At 40.8% G+C, this 25,016-nt stretch overlaps 1 long non-coding RNA gene across 3 annotated transcripts in view; it reads left to right on the top strand.

Moving 5' to 3' along the window:
• Window positions 1–1,950: 1,950 nt before the first annotated feature.
• The window catches only part of LOC141501082 (uncharacterized), a 76,744-nt gene continuing 53,678 nt past the window's right edge, over window positions 1,951–25,016 (top strand). Inside the window, exon 1 of one of the 3 annotated variants that reach the window (XR_012472135.1) lies at window positions 1,951–8,166. This is a non-coding gene — a long non-coding RNA (uncharacterized LOC141501082). The other 2 variants (XR_012472133.1, XR_012472134.1) reach the window with 2 other exon arrangements.

Here is a 25,016-nt window from a genome sequence, read left to right as displayed (position 1 = left end):
AAAACCTGCCCAGTGACTTACATTTCTTGTCTCTTTGTGACTAAGGGGTCATAGAGCACAGTGATCTGAGCTCTCTGTCATTCGCTTGGGGGAGTGTGGGGAGGAAATGCACTCCAAACTGCCTCCCAAGGAAAGGTCCTCTCTGGGATCACCAGATCACTGATTTAGAATCTAGAGGGATCTTCCAACCCCTTTGTTTTCTAGATGAGATCTGTAGAGTCTGAAATAATACTCCAGTGCCAAACAGCTGGAATCTTAAGCCAGTTCTTTGATGTGGATGAACAATAAATGGGGTAGGTTCCCCTTGAGTTGTGTGGCATGCTGGCCATATGCTGCAGGTAACTGGGGTTTTTTAATTTTGAGGGGAGAGGGGTGGAACAGTGTTTGGGTGAGGGTAAATGTTAGCACCTATTGAATGAGTGTCTGGAGATGAACATGTCCAGATGAGGCTCCCATGAATGTAAAAGAAAAACTTTTCACTGTCACAGTGGAAATCTCCAAATGGAATACTTTCCAGTGAGTGATAATTAGAAAATGAGACAATTTAGAAACCTCAGAAGTCAAGTGTAGCACTGCTTTTCCCCCTGCCTGAGGAAGAGCTAGCAGGAGACATGAGAAGACAGGGCTGGAAATGACTGTCTAATTTTCTTTCTGGAACCACCACTTTCTGTGGGTTCTGGTGTCCAAACCTGGGCAGGGGATGGATAGAGTCCTGAATTTGGAACCAGAAGAGCTTGGGTAATAACTTACCAGCTATATAACTCTGGTAAAACCATTTTACCTCTATGGACCTCAGTTTCCTCATCAGTAAGTAACATAGGATCTCTGAGGTTCCTTCTAGATTGGATGTTTCCCTAGGGGCTACTCAAACTGTGACCCTTTACACAGTCAACTGTGTTTTCAACTGGAAAATCCTAGTTTTCTGTTAATATGATTAGAAGGAAAATCCATGTCCTGTCTTTTCCCCTGAATCACAATATCGTTTCTGTTGTCTATAAGCACTATCAGCCTCAGACGGAGCATCCCAAATTCTGGACTCCTTCCCCTGAGGAAAAGGTAAGTCTAGTTCCTAACAGAAAGTTCTTCCTTCTGCCTACCAACATCTGGCTAATGTTCCTGAAGATGCATCATTGCACTCCCTTATCCAAGAAGACCCTATCATCTAATAAGGTATCCTCCACCCTGCTGCCAAAATGATCTTTTATTAAGGCATTTTTTTTTTAGGTTTTTGCAAGGCAAATGGGGTTAAGTGGCTTGCCCAAGGCCACATAGCTAGGTAATTATTAAGTGTCTGAGACTGGATTTGAACCCAGGTACTCCTGACTCCAGGGCTGGTACTTTTATCCACTGCGCCACCTAGCCGCCCCCTATTGAGGCATTTCTGTTGTTATTCCCCAGCCCCAAAACCTTCAATGCCTCCTCATTGCCTCTGAGAAAAAACTCAAACTCTCCTGACATATAAGGCTCTCTACAGTCTAACTTCCACCTAAACTTTTTACCCGACTCAACCTTCTTCTGGCCATGAACTCCCTTCTTCTTGCTCCACCCTTCTGTCACCTTGCCTTGAAGCCTTCCTTATTTCTACCCTGATCCAGTTGTTAACCCTCTCCCCAATCTTAGTTTCTTTGTTTTATAATTATTTGTTCCCTTTTTATTTTTCTCCAATAGAATGTAAGTTTATCAAGGGCAGGGAGTATTTCATTCTTTTTTTAAAATTTTTTTTAAATTCCAGCTTTATGGCTTTAATATAATTTTATGTATCAAATTATTATATTTATATTTTATTAACTAAATTACATTATATATATTGGTTAAAATATTTATATCAAAGTTAGCATATTATTTAATATGTATGTTATATGTGAACTTATACATTAATTACGTTGTTTAATATTTAATATTGATATTTAATGTTTAAATGTATAATATTTAAGCAAAATATGATATCATATTTAATCTAGTAATATAAAAAAATTATTGAATTGGAGGTAAAAATCCAGATCCTGACTTAGTCTGGCAAAGAAGACTCTGACCTTAACACACATCTCTCTGACTTTATCTTTTTTTTTTAATTTAATAAATTTCTTTTTTTTCCAACTACATGCAAAGTGACCTTATCTTGAGTCATGCCATTCATTCATTTCATTCAGCAGAGGCTTATTATGTGGGAAAACTCTGGGCTACACTTGAGAAGATGGAAGAAAGAAAAAAGGCCTTTCCTTCAAGAAGCAAAATGTAAATCACATCAGCCAGGACACTCTCCTCACTGCTCCAGCGCTTATAATTTTTGAGTGAATTTATCTAACTGCTAAATTGATGCTCTTGTTCACCTTCACACCTTTGCTGGCCAATATTGTAGCCCACCCTATCCTTCTCCACCTGGGAAAATCCTTCTCTTCAAGGTTCAGTTCAGACCACATCTCCAGGCCATTTTATTTGTTCACCATTGTTTCTTGTGTGGTGACTGTAGGCTTCTGGAGGATAGGCCCATGCCATGTAAGCCATAGAAGAAACTAGCTCTAAGTTGATGAAACGCTGATTCTATGATAGATGGAGTGGTATCTATGATTTCTACTTCTTTTGGTTTTAATTAATTTTTTTTCAATGAATAAGCATTTTTTTTTTTGCAAGGCCACACAGCTAGGTAATTATTAAGTGTCTGAGACCAGATTTGAACCCAGGTACTCCTGATTCCAGGGCTGGTGCTTTATCTGCTACGCCACCTAGCCACCCCTGAATAAGCATTTATTCTCTCTTCTTCCTACCTTCCCCTTGAGTGGAAAAATGAAAACAAGACCCTCATAATGAATGAATACAGTTAAGCAAATTCATTCTGCACTCATGAAGCATGCTTCATCATTACTTCTGTGGCATCCCGGTTGGTCATGGCATCATTTGCATTTTTTCTGTAGGTGAACTAAAGGTCCCATTTGCTTCTAAGTCACCCACAATTTAGTCAGAAGAGAATGGTCTCATTTTCTCCTTCCCTTGGAGTAAGGGCAAGAAAGGGGTAAGGATGGAAGATAGAGAGAAGAAAAGGATAAAAGGCAAATCTGTGGAGCATTTTGAATGAGGAAGTAGGGCAGGACTGGTCAAAATACTTGCTGAAGAAAACCTTTGGAGTGTTTGTTGTGACTGTCCAGGAAAGTACCTACAAATGCATGAGGTCAGGACTGTGCTTAGCAGGTGGAGTGGGGAAGCAGAAAAATGTGACTGTAGATTCCTGGCAAAGACCCCTTGCCCTATATCCCATCCTGAGTTGGTTGAAACTGCTGGTTTATAGATTTGCATATCACTTGATTATAATTTGCATCCACCTCTAGTACCTGTGTCCTTCTGAACTTCTGGGCTGAGGTGGTTTCCAAGGACAAATGTTATTTCTCATTTCTTAATATACTGATACTCTTGAAATAAGAATGTATAGAGGGGAGGCAAATAAGGGGGGTGGTGGAAGCCAATCAAAGCCAGTCCCATTAAAAATTGTGAGAGTGAAAACAGCCACTTCCATCCTGATCTATTCTGTCCCTTTCCCCTACCATTATCAATACCTTTATCCTCTCCCCACTTCTTTACTCCCCTTTCATTCACACCAAGAAGTCAGTGACTAGTAGAATTGTGGCTCATTCCTGGGGTCAAAATATAAACCTAGACTGCAGGAATTCTTAACCTAGAGACCATGAAATTAAAAAATATTTTTATACAGTATTTCAATATAATTGATTTCCTTTGCAATGCTATGTGTCTTTATTTTATGTATTTTTAAAATATTCTTCTGATAAAGGGATCTATAGTCTTTAACCAAACTTTTGCCAAGGGGATCCATACCACAAAAAAAGTTAATAGGTTAGAGGGTTAAAGTTCTGATCAGACAGGGAGATGAGACAAATGGAGAGATGATCATAGAGGCTTGGTTGACTCCTCTGGGATGGAAAGGATAGAGGAGGTCTTTGCAAACCTTGGCCTCTCGGAATTTTTTCTTGTCTGAAAGTGTTCATTAAATATCCCCCAGGTTTTCTTTGTAGAGATCTTTCTAAATTATCTCTGAGATCTGTGCACCTGTCTCAAAGTAGTTCTACTGGAGTCATGACATGAAATAATAATAAAAAAAAAAAAACCCAGCCAAATTCAATCAGATCGATTGAAATGAACAGCCATGGCCCCAGAGAACAGTGGATGGAAAACATCTCTTCTGACATAGAAGGAGGGGACTACAGGTATAAAGGAAAGAAGTGAGGATGGAAGGAAAAAAGAAAAGGAAATGACTGGTGTTTTAAAAGGGAAGAAAGGAAAGAAAGAAAACATTTTGACTTGGGAATAAGTACTTTGGCCAGTTCCCTATTTGGAAGTAGAAGATCTAAACCATCCTTTCTAACTCTTAGTGATGTCATTTTGGTCTTTGATAACCAAGGACAGACCCAATCAACCAACAAACTCTTAATCTTCTGTGGTTTTAAGAAACTCCAGGAGACAGGATGGATACAGGTAAAAACTGTCATCAGAAGGAGACCTAAACCCTGGGAAAGCCCTGGGGTGGGGGGTGGGGGAGTTAGAATTAGAGTTGGAATTTGAAGGAAGAAGAGTCACTAAAAACCACATTCCCAAACCATTTGATCACAACTGGAAATGTGATTACAGCTTGACTCATCAAATGTTATCTGGCAATATATTATGAATCCAGTAGAAAAGTGCCTTCATGAGAAATGGAGCTAGGGAGAGCCCCTCCCACCCCTCCTGCAACCTGCAGGTACCTGTCCCTGGTGATGGAGATAAAGCTTTGTGGGCTGGGTCTGGAGCCAAGTGGGCTATGTCCAGGGATGCTTAGGGATATAGCTTGCTGATGGGGGAGGCTAACTCCTGAGAAAGCCTCAAGGCCAAGGAGTGCCAACTCTCAGGGCATCTGGGATGATAGGTGCCCCCAATAGTGTAGCACAGTGACTACTGGAGAGGATAGCAATGATAATAAATGATTAACCTTCACAGTCTTTTTTTTTTTTTGGTCCCAACCTGTTACTTCACTGGCCATGGGAAAGAGTTAATAAAGTAAGGAAATTCCCTCTGCTAATGCAGATTGACACTTGTTCTGAGGTATTGAGAAATTAAGTGACTTGCCCAGGGTCACTCATTTAGTAGGTGTTAGAGGTGTAAGATTTGGTTCTAACCAATTTGGAGATGACTTTCTCTCTGCTATTCCTAGCTGCCTCTGAACTCACAAAGTGCTTTATTCTCTTCAAAGTTATCCACCTAGTCCTCTCCTTCAATTCTCACACTGGCTCTGTGGGGTGAACAGATCAGATTCTTTCTGGGTTTTATCCCCAGAACCTAGCACAGTGTCTGGAGTGTAGTAGGCCCTTAATACATGCTTATGGAATGAATGAGTGGGTGAATGCATGAATGATTCCCACAAACTATAATGGTACCTGACAATACATTTTTGTTTGGCCCTTCATTTGTGAAGAGGTCCAATGATAGAGTGATGTCTTGACTTATGGGTGAATTGGATCCAAGTGAGGCAAAATTGCACAAAGACATCAGCTTCACTCTCTCTTTGAGAATCATCTTAAGTCCAGGCACAGGACAAATGTCATGGTGACTTGCAGTGACTGCAGTGGTTGACTTTGTGTCTTCCATAGTGACTGTCACCTGCCTCCATGGTCATTGGAATAAATTGTTCTCTTTGGCCCATTCAGCAGAGGGAAGTCTTTACATGCTTGGAGTAAACAACTGCTCCCTCCCCCAACTCATTGATGGATTTGAGTCCTGTTGGTTAGCCTCAGCCTGGTTTAGCCTATCTGCCAAGACAGTTTTATGGAGGTGTGGCCATCACACATGCTGTAGTTTCTGGCTGCCACAGGTGGTAGTTGGGTGATAGGTGAACACCAAAGGTGGATGAGTAGCCTTGAAAATGGCTCAGTACCTTTCTAGTCCTTCCTAAACAGTCACATACCTCTCAATACATACTTGTTGATTTAAGGAATACGTGTTTTGACTCTATTTTATATAAGACCTGAAAGATCAACTAATTTGTCCAAGATTACACATGCTAGTAAGTGGTAAAAACCAAGATTTAAACCCAGGTACTAGGTTTCCTGGCAATTAGAAAGGTCAATTGCAATTTTTTTTGTCATTGTAATCTTAAGTGGACCTTGAGAAGATGCTCAGTATCCAGAATTAAGGAGGTTCCCACAGTCAGTACTTGACTGTGTTCAGATCATAGCTGGTCTGGATGCTTCATTATAGGAAGGAGGTAGATAGGAAGAAGAACATCTAAAGCAAGGTAAACATGATGGAGGGAAGACTGGAGACCATGGCCTATCATGGATAGTTAGGCTAGAAAGTATTAGACTTGGCTGACATCAAATCCTGGAAAGGCTATATAATGGAACCAATCAGTTCATCAACAAGCATCTATTCTATACCAAACACTGAATGAACTATGAAGTGTTGGAAATGAAAGGCACATTTAGACTTCTATAATTAAGAGTTCTCTCCAGTAGAATAAACTCCCTGGGGTGGTAGTTGGGTTCTACTCCTTAACCCTCATTGGAAATGTTTTAGAGGGGCTTCTTCATCAGGCATGTGATGGCCTTGTATTCTGTGATTCCGGTTAGGCTCAAGGAGATCTCAGGTGCCCACAAAGTGTATATACTGGGTGGGCTCCAAGCCCCTCTGACCTTGGGCAATTTCCCAGCACCAACCATCTTGAAACTAAAGCTATCTTTGAGAAGCAGACCCCATTCTTGTAGGATCCTGCCAGGCTTGGCCCTCATCCAAACCCTGCTACCTTCCTCCCTGGCCCCCTAGACATAGACACACACTCACATTTCCTGGAGTGGCCTCAAAGATCCCCTGGCAGTTGGTTCCCTTATCCTCGGCTTCCTGTCTGGGCTTCATTGGGGTTTGGCCGTTTCAACAGCTGAACCAAGGCTGTCAGAGGGAGGAAAGAATTGTATAACTGGGAGGGTCATCAGAAGTGACCTGGGAAAACAGTGAATGCCCTAGGATGAGTGAGAAAACCTCAGATCCTCAGGCTGAGGAGCACCTTGAGAGATGATCGAAACCATCCTTGTTCAGGGCCAGGTCACTCATAGCCACTGGAGAGAAGATTACATGTTTACCCATGGATCACCTAGTCCAGGGATGGTGAGATCATCAGAAAGGAAAGAAAACCAGTTCTGTCTCCTCATCTCCTCCTTCATCTCCCTTCAGCCTGGCCAGTCCAATCTGTTCAGTATCTCTTCTCTCCTTTCTTGCTATACATAGGTCAGGTCCATTCTTGCCTCTGGGTTCAGGCTCAGGATATTGCCCTGGTCAACTATTCCATCCTTCAAGGTTCACTAAAGCCCCATCTCCTTGGTTACATCCCCTCCAGGTCTCTCTTAGCTTCTTCCTTGGATTCTTCCAAGGAGTCTGGAGCACCAACCATAATTCTTCCCCAATTGTTTCACACATATTAAGTCTTTCCTATAGAACTAGATAGACTAACCTCAGGAAGGAAGGAGGGAGGGTAAACTCTGTGACTTTGTCTTTTCTCTTGCAACACAGAACCAAAAATATATCAATAAATTCTGACTAATGAGTTTGGAATTTTCCTTTGCAATCAAAGATCTAAGATGATTTAGGGCACCCCTAAGGCTTTTTTAAAGAAGCTTATTGTACCTTCTTTCTCTCCACAGGTATTCCTTCCAAATGGATATATGGTTGAATTTACTAATGATAAGAGGAGAGTCTCAGGTAGGAATATCAGGAAATTAGTCCAACAGAAGCTGAGCAAAGCTTAGTTCACTCAGATGCTGCAGACTCAGGGGAGAGAGAGAGAGAGAGAGCCCATCCCCCAAAAGGATCGTTTATTAAACCATATCAATCATATATCAGTGCAACTGTGGATCATGAGGAAAGAGGGATGAGAAGAGAATCTGGAAAGCTACTTCAGAGGGAAAGAATGGGCAATATTACCAAGGGGATTCTGTTTTGGATACACGATGAATTCAGAAGTCTGTGAGATCTCTGCTAATCCTGTTTTTTCTGTGGAGCATGGAGAGGGACCTGAGCAGATCAGAGAGATGCCACAGGTCTAATCTGCCTGGATTTCAGGAAGGCATTTGATAGCATCTTTCATGATAACCTTGAAGACAAGAAGGAAAAATATGGGCCAGATGATCCAGTTAGGTGAGTTTGCATCTGATAGAATTACTAAACTCAGAATAGTCATTAGTAGATTTGTGTCAACTTGAAGAGAGGTGGCTGGTAGATAGCATAAGGGCTCTCTCTTTGACTGTCTTTTGTTCTACAAATTTTTTAAAATCAATTTTTTTCTTTGAAGGCATAATATCATCCCTATAAAATCTGGGATATAATTATGTTGAAAGAGATAGCTCATTTCTTAGGTGACAGAATTGAGATCCAAAAGTTCTCAGTTAGGCTGGAACTATGAGTCAAATTCAATAAAACATAACTACATAATGATAAAGGTAAATACCGGAACTTGGGACCAAAAAATCAATGGTACAAGCATAGCTTGAAGGAAATGTAGCTAGACATTAATTAAGGTGAAAGGGAAATGGAGGTTCAGTTGTATCTAAATCAGTAGTGTGATAGGGAAGGCTAGCTTACTAGTTTAACAAAAGAATGGTGCAGTCCACAGTTGGACTACCTCTTAAATACTGTACTCTTCTCTGACCATCGCAATTAGAAAGATGTTGCTAGCTAGATGAGTATCCAGAGGAAGATGACAATATTGGGGGGGGGGGGAAGCATCATGTACCTTCCTACCCTCATCCTCCACCCCAGTTGAAGATTTGAAGATTTGAAGACTTTGAAGAAATGAAGGTCATGATAAAGGAGGAGAAAAGGGATTAAAATGGCTATCTTTAACTATTTGAAGGGTTATCAGTACAAGATTATGCTTATCTTCCTCAACAGAAAGGGAATAAGAACCCGTGAGTGAAAGTTACTAAGATACAAACTTAAGCTCCATCATTGTAAAGAAAACCCCCTTCCTTAACAGTTATACCTATCTAAAACCAAAGTGAATTTCTCCCAGAGCAGTGGGCTATTCAGTGGAGTAAGAGTCTTTAAGCAATGACTGGATAGTGTTTTGTTGGGGAATCCCAGAAAGGATTCTTATTCAGATATTTAATTGGACTAGGTGCTCTTTGAGGTTCTACCCAGTCCTGAGGTTCCATAATTTTATGAGAGTTTTCCATTAACTTGCTGAGTTCACTGTGTGTCTCAGTGCTTAGGATGCATCTGTTCCCTAATTCCCTCTGAATTGAAGACTTTGAGTCATTCTAATACTCGAACTAGGGTGGGGACTTCCATTCAGAAGGGGTTGGGATAGAGGAGAATTCATTAGGAAAGAACTTCAGAGACATCACACTCTCCCTGCTCTCCTGTTACTTATTAAATAGCTTTTTTCCATCTCTTTCTCTTCTCCCTAAGCCAATAAATGGGGTGTTCCCCAAGATTCTGTGCTCTCGGGACTTTTTTTTTCTCGCTGTGCTTTCTCTCTTGGCAATCTCTTTTATTCCTGTGACTTCAATCCTAACCTCTATTTTGATGGCTCCCAAATAGTCATCTCCTTTTCTTGAGCTTACCTCTGAGTTTCAGAAGCATGTCAACAAGCATTTATTAAGTGCTATTATATGTTAGATAAATGTTGGCGATATAAACATTGGCAAAGGCAAGGTCCCTGTCCTCAGGGAGCTCACATTCTAATGGAGGAGATGTACATATTGGGCATAAATATCACAAATGAAAGTTAATCCCCAAGGGATGGTACTAGAAGTATTGAGGAGGGGGACTTAAGGAGAGCAGGGTAGACCAGAAAGGAATAAAAGTGATTAGATTTATCTTTCAAGAGGGGCAATTTAGTATGCAGTGGATAGGGCACTAGGCCTAGAGTCAGGAAGACCTGAGTTCAAATCCAGCCTCAAACACTTACTGACTGACCCTGGACAAATCTTTTAATCCCAATTGCCTTGCAAAAATTTTTTTTAAAAAATCATTAATTTCAGGTAAGGGTCTTCAATTAAATACCAGTTGTGCTGTAAGGTCCCAGGTTGAGGGGTTGGGAATGGGGGGAGTGGTGTAGGGTGGTGAACAGAATCTTCTCGTATTTGGAGAGTGGGGAGACTTCATGGAGAAGTTGGGTTTTGAAGGATGGGAAGAATATTTATAGACTTAGGTAGAGCAGAAGAGGAAGGCTAGGGGACAAGGAAGTTGGGAGAATTTGACAAGGTCTGGGAGCAAGGCCCCCTAAGGTCACCCTCCACCCCCCCGACTCTTTGAACCCGGGAAGTTCTGACTTTTTGTTTGTTCTCCCCCATTGAAAGGCAAGAGAAATAGAGGCTAAGAGAAGAGGGTCTTGGAGAGTCAGAGACAGGTTTCTGCCCCCATCCTGTCATTATTGGGTGCTTTTCTCAATATTTGTCAGCTCCACTGTTGGCTCAACCCTCCAACCTTGTGTAGGGTGGGGAAACAGAAGCACAATCTATCCTCTGATCTAACTTCCCTACTAACTGTCCCCAACACACAGCTTCCCCCAGGAAAGAGTTGAAGGATTCATTGCTCCCCAGCATATGCTTTGGTGGAGTGGTGGTTAGGGAGGATTGTTATGGGGTGGGGAGGGCACAGACTGTAGATATAACAACTTCAGGATGTTTTCTGTTGGGAGGCCGGTTGCAAACAGGAAGATTGTTGAAGTTAGCTTAAAGTTAAAAAAAAAACCAAACAAGCAAACAAAAGGAATCTTAGCATAGCTGACTTTTATAGCCCCAGGGATGGTAGGGAGTGTGGGTATGTGTGAGAGGGACCAACTCCCCTTTACTGAGCCCTTGATGTTGGGTCTAAGAACTTGGAAAGCTAAGAAAGGGGTTGGGCAAGTACAAAGTTAGTACCTATTGACCTCTCTATATTCATAAATACCCTCCTGTGTGCTAATAGTTACAGGGAAAGGGCTAGAAGGGTTAGAATTAGGAGTCATGAGGTCATGGGATTTAAAGGTAGCAAAGGCCTTGATGATCATCTGGTCCAATTCCTCATTCTACAAAGGAGGAATTCTGAGTTCCAAAGAGGTGACTCACCCAAGGTTACTTGGGTAATACGTAGCAGAGCCAGATTCAACCTCAGATCTTCTGAATTTAGGGTTGGTAGAAAGGACACACGGTGTTTTCTTCTTTGAGGTGTCTCCCATCCTCAATCTTCCCAAAACAGCAGAATGGACTGTTTGTTTCTTTCAGACCAGAGACTTCCTGAGGGTAGTGATAGTCTTTCTTACCAGATGGGGAGTTTTTCAAGAGCCATCTCTCTTCCATTTTCTCTTTCCTCCTCTACCACCACCCCGTCTAGGGTACCCCTGATCCCACAGTGGCTCTGTCCATAGTGAGATTTGACTCTCCCTAAGAACCAGAAAATCCTAGATGGTCTTTGAAGGGTCATCTAGAATCAGGGAATCTGGATCCCATTTTCTCCGGCTCAGTGAGCAGTCCTTTCCCCTTCCCTGGCCTGGTCCCCTGGGAGCTAAGAGCAAACTGACCTGGTGATTTTGAGTGATGACCTTGTGCTAATCACCAGTTGCTATATTTGTCTGTCAGTTCTCTTTGCTGACCAGCTGCTAGGCTGGCAGGTTGGCAGGGGCGGGTGTTTGTCAGCCTAGTCCCAGCCCCAGGGTATGGGATATAGACAGTGGGGGGGCTGGGGAGTACAGGGTTTTACATTATTTTTCAAGGTGAAAACAGCCCATGGACACAACATTGCAGCCTCCTGACGACGCAGGGGGATAGTTTGGTACTGAAGATATAATAAAGTCAGGTTCAAAAAACCTGGATCGGACTCCTGCCCTTGCCATGGCACTCCCTGGTCATTCTCTGGTTCTCGGTTTCCTTGGGTCTGCCATGGGGATGAAAGTACCGACAGTGCCCACTTGACAGTGTTGTTGAAAGACCTTTGTTATCATCAGGTGTGACAAAAAATGTAAGGGAATCTGAAGCAGTAAGGTTTTAATAAGCAATCTACCTTGGACCAGTAATCATTTCCTGACCCCAAAGTCACTGAAGGTTCCAGGAGTCGGGAAACTCTTCATTTAGGAGGCAGAGACTTGAAGGACAGGTAGGATTTATCTTAGCAAGGTAGAGAGAACATAACAGGATGTGAGAACTGTGGAAATCAAACTGTGGAGACAGAAATGAGCACAACATAGAAAAAGAGGATACCAAGAAGACTCTCCTACAATAGGTGGGGCCGGGTTGGAATTCGGGAAGATAGAAACACAAAACTTTGTAGCTGGGGTCATAATGTAGGAGGGTCCTGAAAGCCACAATAAAAAGTTTATTTGCTCTGCATTTGGGAGTTTTTGAAGGTTCTGGAACAAAGGGATAGAATAAATGATAGTCGCACTGATATTACACACAAAGTTTTTTTTAAAAATTAAAATTTTTTTGTTTTTTGTAAGGTAATGGGGTTAAGTGACCTTCCCAAGTCACACTGCTAGGTAATTATTTAGTTTCTGAGGTTGGATTTGAACACTGACTCCAGGCCCAGTGCTCTATCCATTGCATCACTTAACTGCCCCTACACAAAGTTTTTTAAAGAGGGTACTCAGTTACTACCCTGAGAGGTAGATAGGGTATTATCTTTATTTTATAAATAAGGAATTTGAGACTCATAGAGTAAAAGTGTTAGTATTAGATCCCGAATTTCACCCTGATGGTGTTCTTTCTTTACCATTGCTATAATAAGGAGGTAATAAAATAATAACAACAATGATAATTAGCATTTATATAGTGTCTATTATGTGGTGGGTTGTTATGTTTTACAATTGAGAAAACTGAGGCAAACAAAGGTTAAGTGACTTGTCCAAAGTCATACAACTAGTAAGTATTGAAGTGGGATTTGAACTCAGGTCTTTCTGATATCAGGTCCAGTTCTCTATTAGGAAGATATTATGATATTAGGAAGATCACAATAATATTCTTTGATGATGATGATGATGCTTGTCCATAGTTCTTGAAGAAGGCCATAACATCAGGGAGGTGAGGCCATGACAGGCCATGAATTGTATTTGAGTGAGGGGGGGGTGCCATGCTAAGTCCTCAGCCTATCTCCCCTGGAGCCATCTGGGTCCAGGGACCAGATGTGAATCAGGATGACTGGAGATGGCCCTGGATGTGAGGCAATCAGGGTTAAGTGATTTGCCCAAAGTCACTTAGCTAGTTAGTGTCAAATGTCTAAGGTCATATTTGAACTCAGGTCCTCCTTGACTCCAGGGCTGGAGCTCTATTCACTGTGCAACCTAGCTGCCATCACTAGCATTTTGTATAGATGTTAAGATTTGCAAAGAGCCTCACATGTGTTATCTCATTTGATACATCAATCCTGGAAGGTAGAAATTGTCATTATTATTATTATACATGCATATATAATACAATATATTATGATTATTAGATTATTTTTAATATTGTATATAAAACAATTATTACTATATATTATACTAAACAGATATATTACTATATGCTATCTATAATATGATTATAACATGGTATATTATACTATATGTTATATATGATTATTGCTACATATTATGCCACATGGTAATGTTATCATTACTAAATAATGTATTATATTCATTATTCAGTCACATATGACTCTTTGTGACTCTGTGGACCATAGCGTGCCAATACTGTCCAAGGAATTTTTTTGGCAAAGATACTAGAGTGATTTGACATTTTCTTTTCTAAAGCATTAAGGCAAACAGAGATTAAGTGACTCACCTAGCGTCACACAGCTGAGGTTGGATTTGAACTCAGATCTTCCTAACTCTAGGTCCAGTTCTCTGTTCACTGAGCATATGGGGCCATAAACTATAAGAATAATATAATTATTTCTATATTTGTGAATCACGATGACTGGAGATGGCCCCGTATACCAAAGCAATCAAGATTAAGACACAGCTAGTAAGTGACTGAGGCTGAATTTGAACTCACTCTTAAAATGAGGATGTATAAGATTAGAAAATATAGAAATTAAGTAATCTGCCTAGGGTCACAGTGCTGGGAAGTCCCAGAGGCAGGGTCTGAACTCAGGAGGATCAAGTCTATGTTCAAATCTATGATTCCATCCATCATATCCTTTAGCAGCCTCTGGTCTGCCCCTGAGTGCTGTGCAGGATTGACTTCTGCAGGCAGAGCTGGAAGGCTGGGAGATCAGAGAAGTAGCTCCTTGGGTAATCTTAAAATGAGTTAGATCCCTGGGAAAAAGAAGAGTTTGGAGGAAAAAGAAGTTTGGGGCCTAGGATCTAACCTTTCTATCTTAAAATACTCTCTTTTATTACTCCTTGTCTGGTCTATGTCTGTCTCTTAGTTTTCTTCCAACTATATGTCTTTGCTTCTTTTACTAAATCTAAAATCCTTTTTTGGGGAAGATTCCTAAGCAGGATAGAAGCTTCTTGCACGGGATGAACCTCCCATTCCATGTTTGGGTAACCCCTGAGAAGATTCCAGATGGGGCTTCTGGTCTAATATGGGAGACAACTTAGGCACTGGAATCTTTTCTCCCATCCCAGAGCAAGAAGGACTCTGAAGAGGACCGAGTTGTCTGACTGACTGGGGTTCTAGAACTAGGAGACAGAAATTTTGGTCTTTCTTTGCACTTGTCTCCCCAGCTGTGTGACCTAAGAGGAGTCCACCAACCTCTCCCAGCTTTCTTTTCCCATGTCTATAAAATGGAACCTCAGAGGATTGTTTTGAGGAAAGTATTTTTAAGATCTTCTAGTGTAATAAAAGTGTCTTCTATTATTGTTATTGTTATCAAATTCATTCAGCAAATATTTACTATGAACTTACTAGTGCAAGGCTATCCAATGAGGTCATGGTTGTGGCCTGTGTTTTGTAAACGGAAAAGGCCTGTTCAAGGACAGGTGGGGCAGGATTGTGGTGAAAACCTGTGGATTGACCAGACTCTGTCTGCCTCTAGAGTTTGGGTTAAGAAGTCATCGAAATGCTTAAGCATGGAAGCAGGGCCAACACAAAACCTGCCAGAGTCATTGGTTTAGGGCAGGAAAATCACCTGGGTGGGGGGGGGAGACAGAGACAGACAGACAGACACACAGAGAGAGATTCAGAGGCAGAGAGACAGACAGATTAACAGACAGACAGAAAGACAGAGATAGAGAAGAGAGACAGAGACAGAGATTGAGAGAGAAGAGTGTATGTTTGTGTGTGTGTGTGTGTGTGTGTGTGTGTGTGTGTGTGTGTGTGTATTCACATATACAGTCCACATTGTCCCATGGAGCTTTCTCTGGCATTTTGTTCTCTGACTTCAAAACCGGCATCCTTAACAATGGGACTATTTAAAAAAAAAATCTATTTGAGGTTATCTTAAGGCCCATGTGTCCTTCCTGAAAAACCCAGTATAGTTAACAGTATAGGGTGGGTTGAGTCCAGTGAGGAAGGGGACCCAAGCAATTTCCTCAAAGGGACACTGATTTCCGGAAGGTTAGGTAGGGCAGGTCTTAGGTGGGGCTTGTCTATGAAGACTTCCTGCATCAGGAATCTCTAAGCCCATTGTCTATATTCCATCCTCATACCTGAGAATCACTCATCCCAGTCCTCTGTTTTATGAGCCTTCACTAAACTGGGAGATATTTAAGAACGGGGACTCGCTGTTTGTTTTTGTCTTTATATCTCTGGGTTTTAGCATTGTGACTGGCCCATGGCAGGTGCTTAATAAACACATGTGAATTGACCAACTGATTCCATTTTTTATCCTCTTTTAAGTCCAAGTCATTCCCCAAACCCTTATCTTCCCTATCTCCAATCCCTCAATCTTTCTCTGTTCTTTAGACCAGGGTTGTCAAACTTAAATGGGCATTAATTCATACATAAGGATCCCAGTGAGTCACATCGATTTGGTTTTAAAATACATTGTTACCTATTTTTTATTGTATTTTCATTTATTTATTTCCTAATTATACTCTATATATTTTATATATAATATATTTGTATATATACATATTTATATTACTATTATTTGGGCCTTTCTTGGAATGTTTGACATCTCTGCCTCAGGTCATTATCATCTTCAGACTCATGAAATTTCAAGATTAAAAAAAGGCCACAGAAATAATTTGGTTCAATTTATATCTAACCAGGAATTCCCTCTGTGTGATTTCCTACAAATGGCCATCTAGCCTCTGCTTGAAGGATTCCAGTAATGGCTAACTTCCTCCTACTTGAGGCAACCCAATGTACTTTGACATAACTCCAATGGTTAGAATTGTTTTCCACATATCAAGGCAAAATCTGCCTCTCTAGTGACTTTTTTGCACTCTAATTACTCCTTGGGATCTCCCATATACTGTTGTTGTTCAGTTGTTTTAGATAACTACACTTCAGATAGCTGAAGAGAGCTACAAGCGTCCAGTAGAATGAATCCAGAAGGAAAAAAGAAAGAATGTCATTTTGTCTTCTGTAGCAGAGTGCTTTGCACAAAGGTCAAACTGTTTTTGAACATCTCCTCTTCTATCTTTATCTTTATCTTCTATCTTCTCTCCTCTAACTAAAAACTAACTAGGTTGAACTTCTTTCTGTCTGACCTATCACCACCCTGGCTGACCTTCTCTGGCTCTTCTCCTTAAAAAGGAATTTGAATCAGCCATCTTCTTGATTCCTTCCCATCCCTCAAACTCTCATTTCCTTCTCCTATCTTCCATTTTGAAAAATCAAATGAGATAGTATATGTAAATTCACCTATCATGGTATATGGTACACAGTAGGTTTTTGATAATGTTTGCTTGCTTCCTTCCTCTATCCCAAAGTAGACTTCCTTAAAACAGACAAGAAGAGTGTGAGATAACATGATGTTCAGTTTCTTAAAACCACCCATCTCTACCTCATTCTCAGGAAGATGGAGAGTAGAATGGTATGTGTGAGACAGGTGGGCCTTCACCTCCCTCTTTCCCCCCTTGCCTTTCATTCACAATTCATCTTGAGATTCAGCAATGAGTTCCAAGAAGGTATGAATCAGTCTACTGGAGAGCTTGGATGAAATCTCCAAATATGGGTTAATAAAACCCAAAGGTCCTATTTAAGGATTTAGAGCTTTCTATGGGCTGTATGCAAAGATATGAAAATGAAGGAGTCCAATCTGGGCCTTTAGCTTCTGAGAATTCTGGGGTTTTGTAGTTCATGAGACACCCTCTGGTATTCACACACACACACACACACACACTCAGCCCCAAGTATGTGTGACAGTCGAGTCCACGGGTGAGTATTCATTTTCCTTCTGCCTGTGTTGTCTCCATTGTATTCTGTTTCTATAGTAAGGTATATGTTTGCTTGTCTTTCAGTTTGGGAGGTTCTTGAGAAAGGAAAAGAGAATTAGACTGAAACCTCAGAGAATTTGGATTTCGATCTGCTGAACAGTCAGAGGTTAGCAGGTTAATGGGACTGAGAGAGATATAGTCTGAGTCATTCTCTTGACCAGAAGTACGGTGGGTTTGTGTTAAGATGAATTCCTCTAACCTTCAGAGTCATTTCCCTTATTCTTACTATTGCCCCCACCCAACTTCTTTTTTTAAAAAATAGATTTATTTATTTTTTCCAACTACATGTAAAGATAGTTTTCAGCATTCATTTTTTGGTAAAAGTTTTGAGTTCTACATTTTTCTTTCTCGCATCCTTACTCCCCCTTCCCCTTGACAACAAGTAATCTGATACCAGTTATACATGTACAACTATGTTAAACATATTTCCATATTAGTCATTTTGTGAAAGACCAACTTCTTTTTCTGTGGCCATAAATATTTGGAAATTGGTAAAGCCAAGGTCAGGGGCAGCTAGATGGATGAGTCAATAGAATGCTGGGCCTAGAATCAGGAAGACCTTAGTTCAAATCTGGATTCAAACATTTACTAGCTGTGTGCCCTGGGCAAGTCCCTTTACATAAGGTAAAAATATATTTATCTTAATCTAGTGGAGAAATAAATGCTGAACCACTTTAGCATCTTTGCCAAGAAAACCCAAATGGAGTTAAGAAGAATTTGGGCATAACTGAACACAAAGCCAAAGAGTTGGGGTCCTTGAAGTGGGGTTTCTGTGGAAAATATGAGTGTGTTTGGGATTCTAACCAAGTAACAGCCTCCACCCATCCCTAAACATTAGCTGGAGAATGAGGGAGCCAGGTTAAGTAGATTTGCCCAGTCATGAAGGGAGAAGGAGGAAATAGAGCTGCTGAAGGGAGTAAGGTCCATTCTGGAAGTCTCAGTCCTGGATCTGTGCAGGAAAAAAATTTCCCTCCAAAACACCTCAAGAAGGACAGGGAAACAGACCCAGAAACACACACACACACACACACACACACACACACACACACACACACACACACACACACAATGCAGGTCACCTGTACTATTGCCACCTACAATTCATCCTGTTCATTTATGGCATCTACATAGTTGTTTGCATATTTTCTTCCCCCCCCATTAGAATGTGAGTTCCTTGAAGGTAGGGATTATTTTGTCTTTTCTCTTTGTGTCCCTAGTATTTAGCACAGAGCTTAGCAGGTGATCCAGGCTCTTTGCTTCTTAATCCACCCCCAACCCTGTTTCTATTTGTCTGCCCGGGAAACCCTATTTCTATAGAAGGATCTGGTAGATCCCCTATTTTCTGTTCTAATTGACCCAGGAAGATTCCTAGGCATCACTGGCTCTTTATGTTCTCCCCCACCAATATATTTTTCTTTTTTTTAATAGTATTTTTAAAAATTTTTCCCCAATTACATATTGTGAAAATCTTTGCATTTATTTGTTTATTTTTTAGGTTTTTGCAAGGCAATGGGGTTAAGTGACTTGCCCAAGGCCACACAGCTAGGTAATTATCAATGATTAAGTGTCTGAGACTGGATTTGAACTGACTCCTTTGCATTTATTTTTATGTGATTTTGAGTTCTAAATTTTTCTCCCTTCTTCTCCTCTCCTCTTCTGAACATGGTAGGTAATTCGATATAGTTTATACATATGCTATCTTGTAAAACATATTAATCTCAGTTGTGGAAGAAGAAGCAGATCAAAAGGAAAAAATAACCATGCAAAACGAATAAAGTAATTGAAGAAAATATGCTTCCATCTGCATTTAGAGTCCATCGGTTCTCTCTCTCTGGATTTGGATAGCACTTTCCTTTGTGAGTCCTTGGAGTTTCTCTTGGATCACTGGGTTGCTAAGAAGAACTGAGTGTACTCATACATTGATGTAAACTCCAGGGACTAGTCAAGCTTTCTACACTTTGGCTTGGAACCTGCAGTCTTCTCGGTTCATCCTCCTTACTCATCCCCATTTATCTCACTGCACATCCATGCCCCAAACTTATCTGCCATACCATCCATGACACTCAGGGCCATTCTCAGCTCAATCCTCTCTAGTCTTTGACTCCAATGTGAAGCGCTTGGCTCTTCTCCCCAGTAAGGCACCCATCTTTAGGAGAGATAGGACTAACAGATAGAATTGTAAACACACAAGTGATATGCAAATACAAATCTCTTTGTCTGTGTGTGTGTGTGTGTGTGTGTGTGTGTGTGTATGTGAGAGAGAGAGAGAGACAGAGAGAGAGAGAGAGAATATTACTAGATGATGCTTTCAAACTGGATTCTTCTGATGGGTTATCACCAGCACCACCATCTCAGCTCCCAAAGATGATCCATTTAAAGCGAAATTGCAGAAGTCTTAGCAACATGTCACATCATGAAGAAGAATCATTTATCACAAGGGAGTAGAAAAAAGTATGTCAGTTAGAAGCCTAGAGCTTAATAAGTGATTGATTGCTGACTACTTCCAGAACTCATGATTAAGAAAGCAACAATGCAAGAAAGTTAAATGTGCCTCCATTGGACATTCCTTCTGCTGTTAACTAGGTAACAAGACCTTAGGATTTTGCAGGTCAAGGATAATTTCTGATTGAAAGAAACCGGATCTCACTAGCAGAACAGGGAATGTTCAGAATAGAAAGAAAGCAACCTAGGTATTGTGATTGGGTGCTAGAGCATTCTATGGCTTGGCAAGAAAAGCAAAAACAAAAATAAAAAACTTCTGACTCAAACAGAAAGTCAAAATTTAGTTAAGCAAGACTGATTCAGGAAGCTAGGTGGTGAAGCAGATAGCATTCTGGGCCCGGAGTCAGGAAGACATGAGTTCAAATCCAACCTCAGACATTTCCTGAGCAAGTCATTAAACTGCCTCAGTTTCTTCATTTGTAAAGTGAGCTGGAGAAGGAGATGGCAAATCATTCCTATGTCTTTGACAAGAAAACCCAGATGGGGTCACAAGGAATCAGACTGGACTTAACAACAACAACAAAACCAAGGTCAAGGATTGAGGTCTTTAGGGTGGGGTAAGGAGAAAGGGTTGAAATGACTGAACAAAAATTGCTTCAATGCTGAGTATAGTATCAGGTACATGGTAAGAGCTTAATAAATGCTTGTCAGTTTGTTGACAGCCTGATAAAGGTTGAATTTGGTAAAAGAAGTGCCAGTCTAAAATCATTGTTTGCATATCTATCCCTCTAACACAGAGAGTTGTTATGGTCAACATGACTGGACTGGCTATGGTGGGGAGGCAGGGAGAGAGGTAGAAACATGTGGGACTTAAAATCTTAGAAAAAATGAGTGCTGAAAACTAATTAGAAAAAAGGAAGATCCCATGGATTCATGGATCTGTGTCCAGGGGGTCACAAAAAATTAGATTTTTATCAATATTGTATTAAGTGCTTAATTTTATTCTAATTTAAGAAAACTATATTTTTATGAAAAATTTTATTTCCCCCATTTTAATAATTCATATACTCTGTGTATGTATTTGTATCTACATGTCTATGTATATTGTGTGTGTGTGTGTATATGTCTATTGCATGTGCTTGTATCAGCATATTAGGCAGCAGGGGTAGTGGCTGGAGGATTAGCCAGGAAGATCTGAATCCATTTCCTTGCTCCAAACCATTCTGGCTATGTGCATGACCATGGACAAATCATTTAATCTCTCATCTTTCTAAGACTCAAAATGACAGGGAAGGTGCTGATATGACTTAGTAGAGGGAGTTTTCTTGTCTGGAACTTTTCAGTTTAACCAATAAAATCACAGGTTCAGGTCCCCTCCCCTACATGCTTTTCATCTCTGCCTAAGTCTACCCCAATTTCCTCATCTGTAGGATGCATCTTCAAAGAAAGGGTTGTTGTGGATAAACAAAATACACTTGACAAACCCCAAAACCATATTTGTTAGCTAGTTAACTCTACTGCCTCAGTTTCCTCATTTGTAAAATGAGGGGTTTAGATTTGATAGGCTCCAAGGCCCCTTCCAATTCTAAAATCTATGAAAGATTTGATATATAAAAACTGTATTAATAACAACAATAATGGCTAGCATTTACAACAGGTCAGACATTGTGCTAAATACTTTACAAATATTGGCTTAGGTAAGTACTATATCATAATATAAATCAAGTGTTTCATAAAATCCCTACTTTATACCTGAGGAAACGAAGGTCACCAGGTTAAGTGACTTGTCCAAGGTCATACAGCTAGCACCTTAGGGTCAAATTTGAACTGAGGTCTTCCAGGTGCAGCCGTTCTATCCATTATGCCACCTCAGCAGGGCAGGGGGCGGGGGATGAAAGCAGCATAGAGTCTCAGGTTTAACTTCTTTATTTTACAGAGCTTGAGTTGGCAAAATCACTCAGGTGTTGAGAGGTGGAGAGAAGATTCAAACCCAGATCATCCTCCCTCTTTCCACCATACCAAACCCCCTCCCCAACCCATAGATTCAGAGAACACAACCTTCTGCAGCAAGGGCCTTGGCTTTTTCTGGTGTCTGCCCAGGTGCCAGCTTAGGTGTGGGCACACACAGTAGCTCTTTAGTACAGACTTGCCGAATTGAATGTCAGTCTGTCTCTTTGGCTCCTCCTCTCCTGGCCCAAGCGGGTGTCGCTCCCTTTGCCTAGGGGAAGGGGGAAGAGGGAGTGGGAACGACGTGGCAGGGAGGCTGGGCGGAGGCTTGGCTGCCAGGTGAATGCCCTGCCTCCTCCCCCATCCACACTTTGAAGTCTTTTTAGTTAACAGACACCCAACAATGATTAGCTTTAAGGAAAGAGGGATGGGCAGGTGGGAGGGGCAGGGGTAGAAAGAGGGAAAGAGCCAGAGAGGGGGTCAGAGCTCCAGATAGGAGGAGGGGTACACCTTGGAAACCTCCCATCGAGACCCCATGGGATTTCTCCAGAACTGACCCCTGCAGGCAAGAGAAGGTATTTTTAGCTTAGTCTCAGGTGCAGACAGAGACATTACTCCATGTCCTCCTACCAATCGGTTAATAGTTAATCCTCTCCTTAATCATTAACTCATTTTCTGGTCTACTGTGGTGACTTGGGGTTAGGAGTGGGGGTGGTGGTTACTGTCTGGGCTGTTCTAGAATCTTTAACCAGAAGACCAGGAAAAATGACCTGGATGTGTGTGTCTGCCCGCCTACTGCCAGGAGCGGAGCTGGTAAGACTTAGACCTCTCCCTGCTCCCCCAGCCAGGTGTGCTGGGGGGGGGAGGGTTGAAATAGGGGATCACAGGATTAGAGGCTCAGATCTCTGCCTCTCTGCATGTCTGTGGATGTTTTAAAACCCATCTCCCCACCTATTTGGGAGAGAACAGGGAATTAGACATTAGAAGACCTAGATTCAAGCCTTTTATCTTTTGTGACTCAATTAATTTTCCCATCTTTGGGTTCCCCACTGGTTTTATGACCACCCCAAATGCCTACTCTTCCTTGAATCCTTCCCTGATTAACAGAACACAACTGATTTTCTGGAGCTCTTTTAATTATATAAAATTCTGATGGCACTTTGGTCTTGTAATTGTAGGAATGTAAGTTCCTTGAGGACAGAGATTGATTCATTTTTGTCTTTGTATTCCTAGAATTTTCACAGTACCTACATTTGGGAGGTGCTTAATAAATCCTTCTCAGTTTAATCGATTTTATGGTGGTTATTCATGGAGGAATTATCTCTTTCTTTATCAGTACAGGGAGATGATCATCATTTTAGGATAGTATTTATTCTTCATCTCATTTGGGTCATGGACTTCCTTTGACAGTCTGGAAAAACCTAGGAACCTCTATTCAGAATGTTTTCAAATGCACAAAAAATTGTATAGGGGGGTGGCTAGGTGGCGTAGTGGATTAGAGCACTGGCCTTGGAGTCAGGAGTATCTGAGTTCAAATCCTGCCTCAGACACTTAATAATTACCTAGCTGTGTGGCCTTGGGCAAGCCACTTAACCCTATTGCCTTGAAAAATCTAAAAACAAACAAACATACAAAAACAAACCACAAAAATTGTATAGGGTTTTTATAAAGGAAACCAATTATATTGAAATAGATGCAATTCTTTTCCACACCTGTGTGCAGATATAACCTAAAATCTATCCATTAATCCTTGGAGTATAGCATTTTAGAACTAGAGGTGGTTAGAATATTAGAAACTATCTAATACAAATCTCTTAAATTACAGATAAAGAAACTGAGGCTCACAGAATTATAGTAACTTGCCCAAAGTCACTAAAATTTTAATCTTTGTTTTATCCTCAGTCTTAAGACTTCAAGAGGGTACTTAAATATATGAATACTTGTAGGAAGGAAGAAAGAAAAGAAGGAAAGTAAGAAGAAAAGAAAGGATGAAGGATAGAAGGAAGGAAGGAAAGAAGAAGGGAGAAAGGAAGGAAGAAAAGAGGGAAAGAAAGAAAAAAGGAAGGGCTTAATATAAGTCCCATCCTATTTCTTCATCCTTCTTCCCAATTTTTCTCTCCCCTTTTATTGTTCCCTTTATTAAGCCAAACATATTTATTTATATTCCTTTTATTATGTCAAATTCTCCACTGAGGAGTCTAGCTTCAGTTTCCTTCCAATTCAGTTCTGGGGTAAAACCCGCCTCCTACATGTCTGGCCAGCTCAAGGTCTGCAAAATCATTTGGTCTGGCAGTGCCAAGGCAACTTCAGATGGGACTCAAAATTCAATAAATTTAGGAGCAATATGGCAGGCTAATTTTTAAGTTGAGAATTTTGTATAGCCCACAAATGATTTTATAACTATCCAGAAAAACGTTTCCTTACCCCTATCCTACAGGAAGCCCAGTCTGAATTCTTATAGTTGCTTTTTAATCTCTAGGTGGCTCAGGGGCAAGAACACTGGGCCAGGAATCAGGAAGAACTGAGTTCAAATTCAGCCTCAGATGCTTACTAGGTATATGACCCTGGGCAACTCACTTAACTTAGATTTGTCTTACTCCAATAGAGAAGGAAATAGCAAACCACTCTAGTATCATTGACAAAAAAAAACAAAAAACAAAAAAAAAAAGCCCATGGACTGTATGGTCCAAAGGGTCACGAAGACTCAGACATGACTCAACAACAAACAATATACCTTATATTTACTTTGGCTGCCTATGGTTGCACAGGTTGGTCCTGTTCCCTCCTCCTCCTCTTCCCTCCCTTCCCAGGCAAGCTCTTTGGCAGTTAGGTGTAGCTCCTTTGGGAACCTGCTGGGTTTAACACATAGTAGATATTTAATAAAATGCTCAATGAATAAAATCAGGGACATATTTAATTGTGAAATTAGAGATTGGCACAGTAGCTTTTGTTCACCTAAAACTGTTCTTCCCCTTAAAATTATTTTCTCTTTACTGTACTTATTTAAATCGATCCTTTTGCCCCTCAGCTCCCTGAGGGCAGTGTTTTTTTTTAAATGGTTTTTATAGTTGTAGGCAAATGTTAACAAATGTTTGCAGAATGATAATTGTTCTTTTTTTAAAGACTAAGAATTTTGAAGGAAAACTACTATGAGAATTCTGCAATATGAAGGCTGGATTTTCAAAAATAAAGAGGGAGACCCTTGATGGCCACAAGCAAACCTCACTTGAGGGCAAGGTCTAGAGCGGCTGTTTAAAGTTAATCTTTGTTTCTCTCCCAAGCCTAGCCCAGGATTCTGTACATAGTGGTC

Source organism: Macrotis lagotis, chromosome 1 (genome assembly GCF_037893015.1).
Source record: "Macrotis lagotis isolate mMagLag1 chromosome 1, bilby.v1.9.chrom.fasta, whole genome shotgun sequence".
NCBI lineage: Eukaryota > Metazoa > Chordata > Mammalia > Peramelemorphia > Peramelidae > Macrotis > Macrotis lagotis.
Note: the sequence above shows the minus strand (reverse complement) of the source record. Positions and strands in the feature narration are given on the sequence as shown.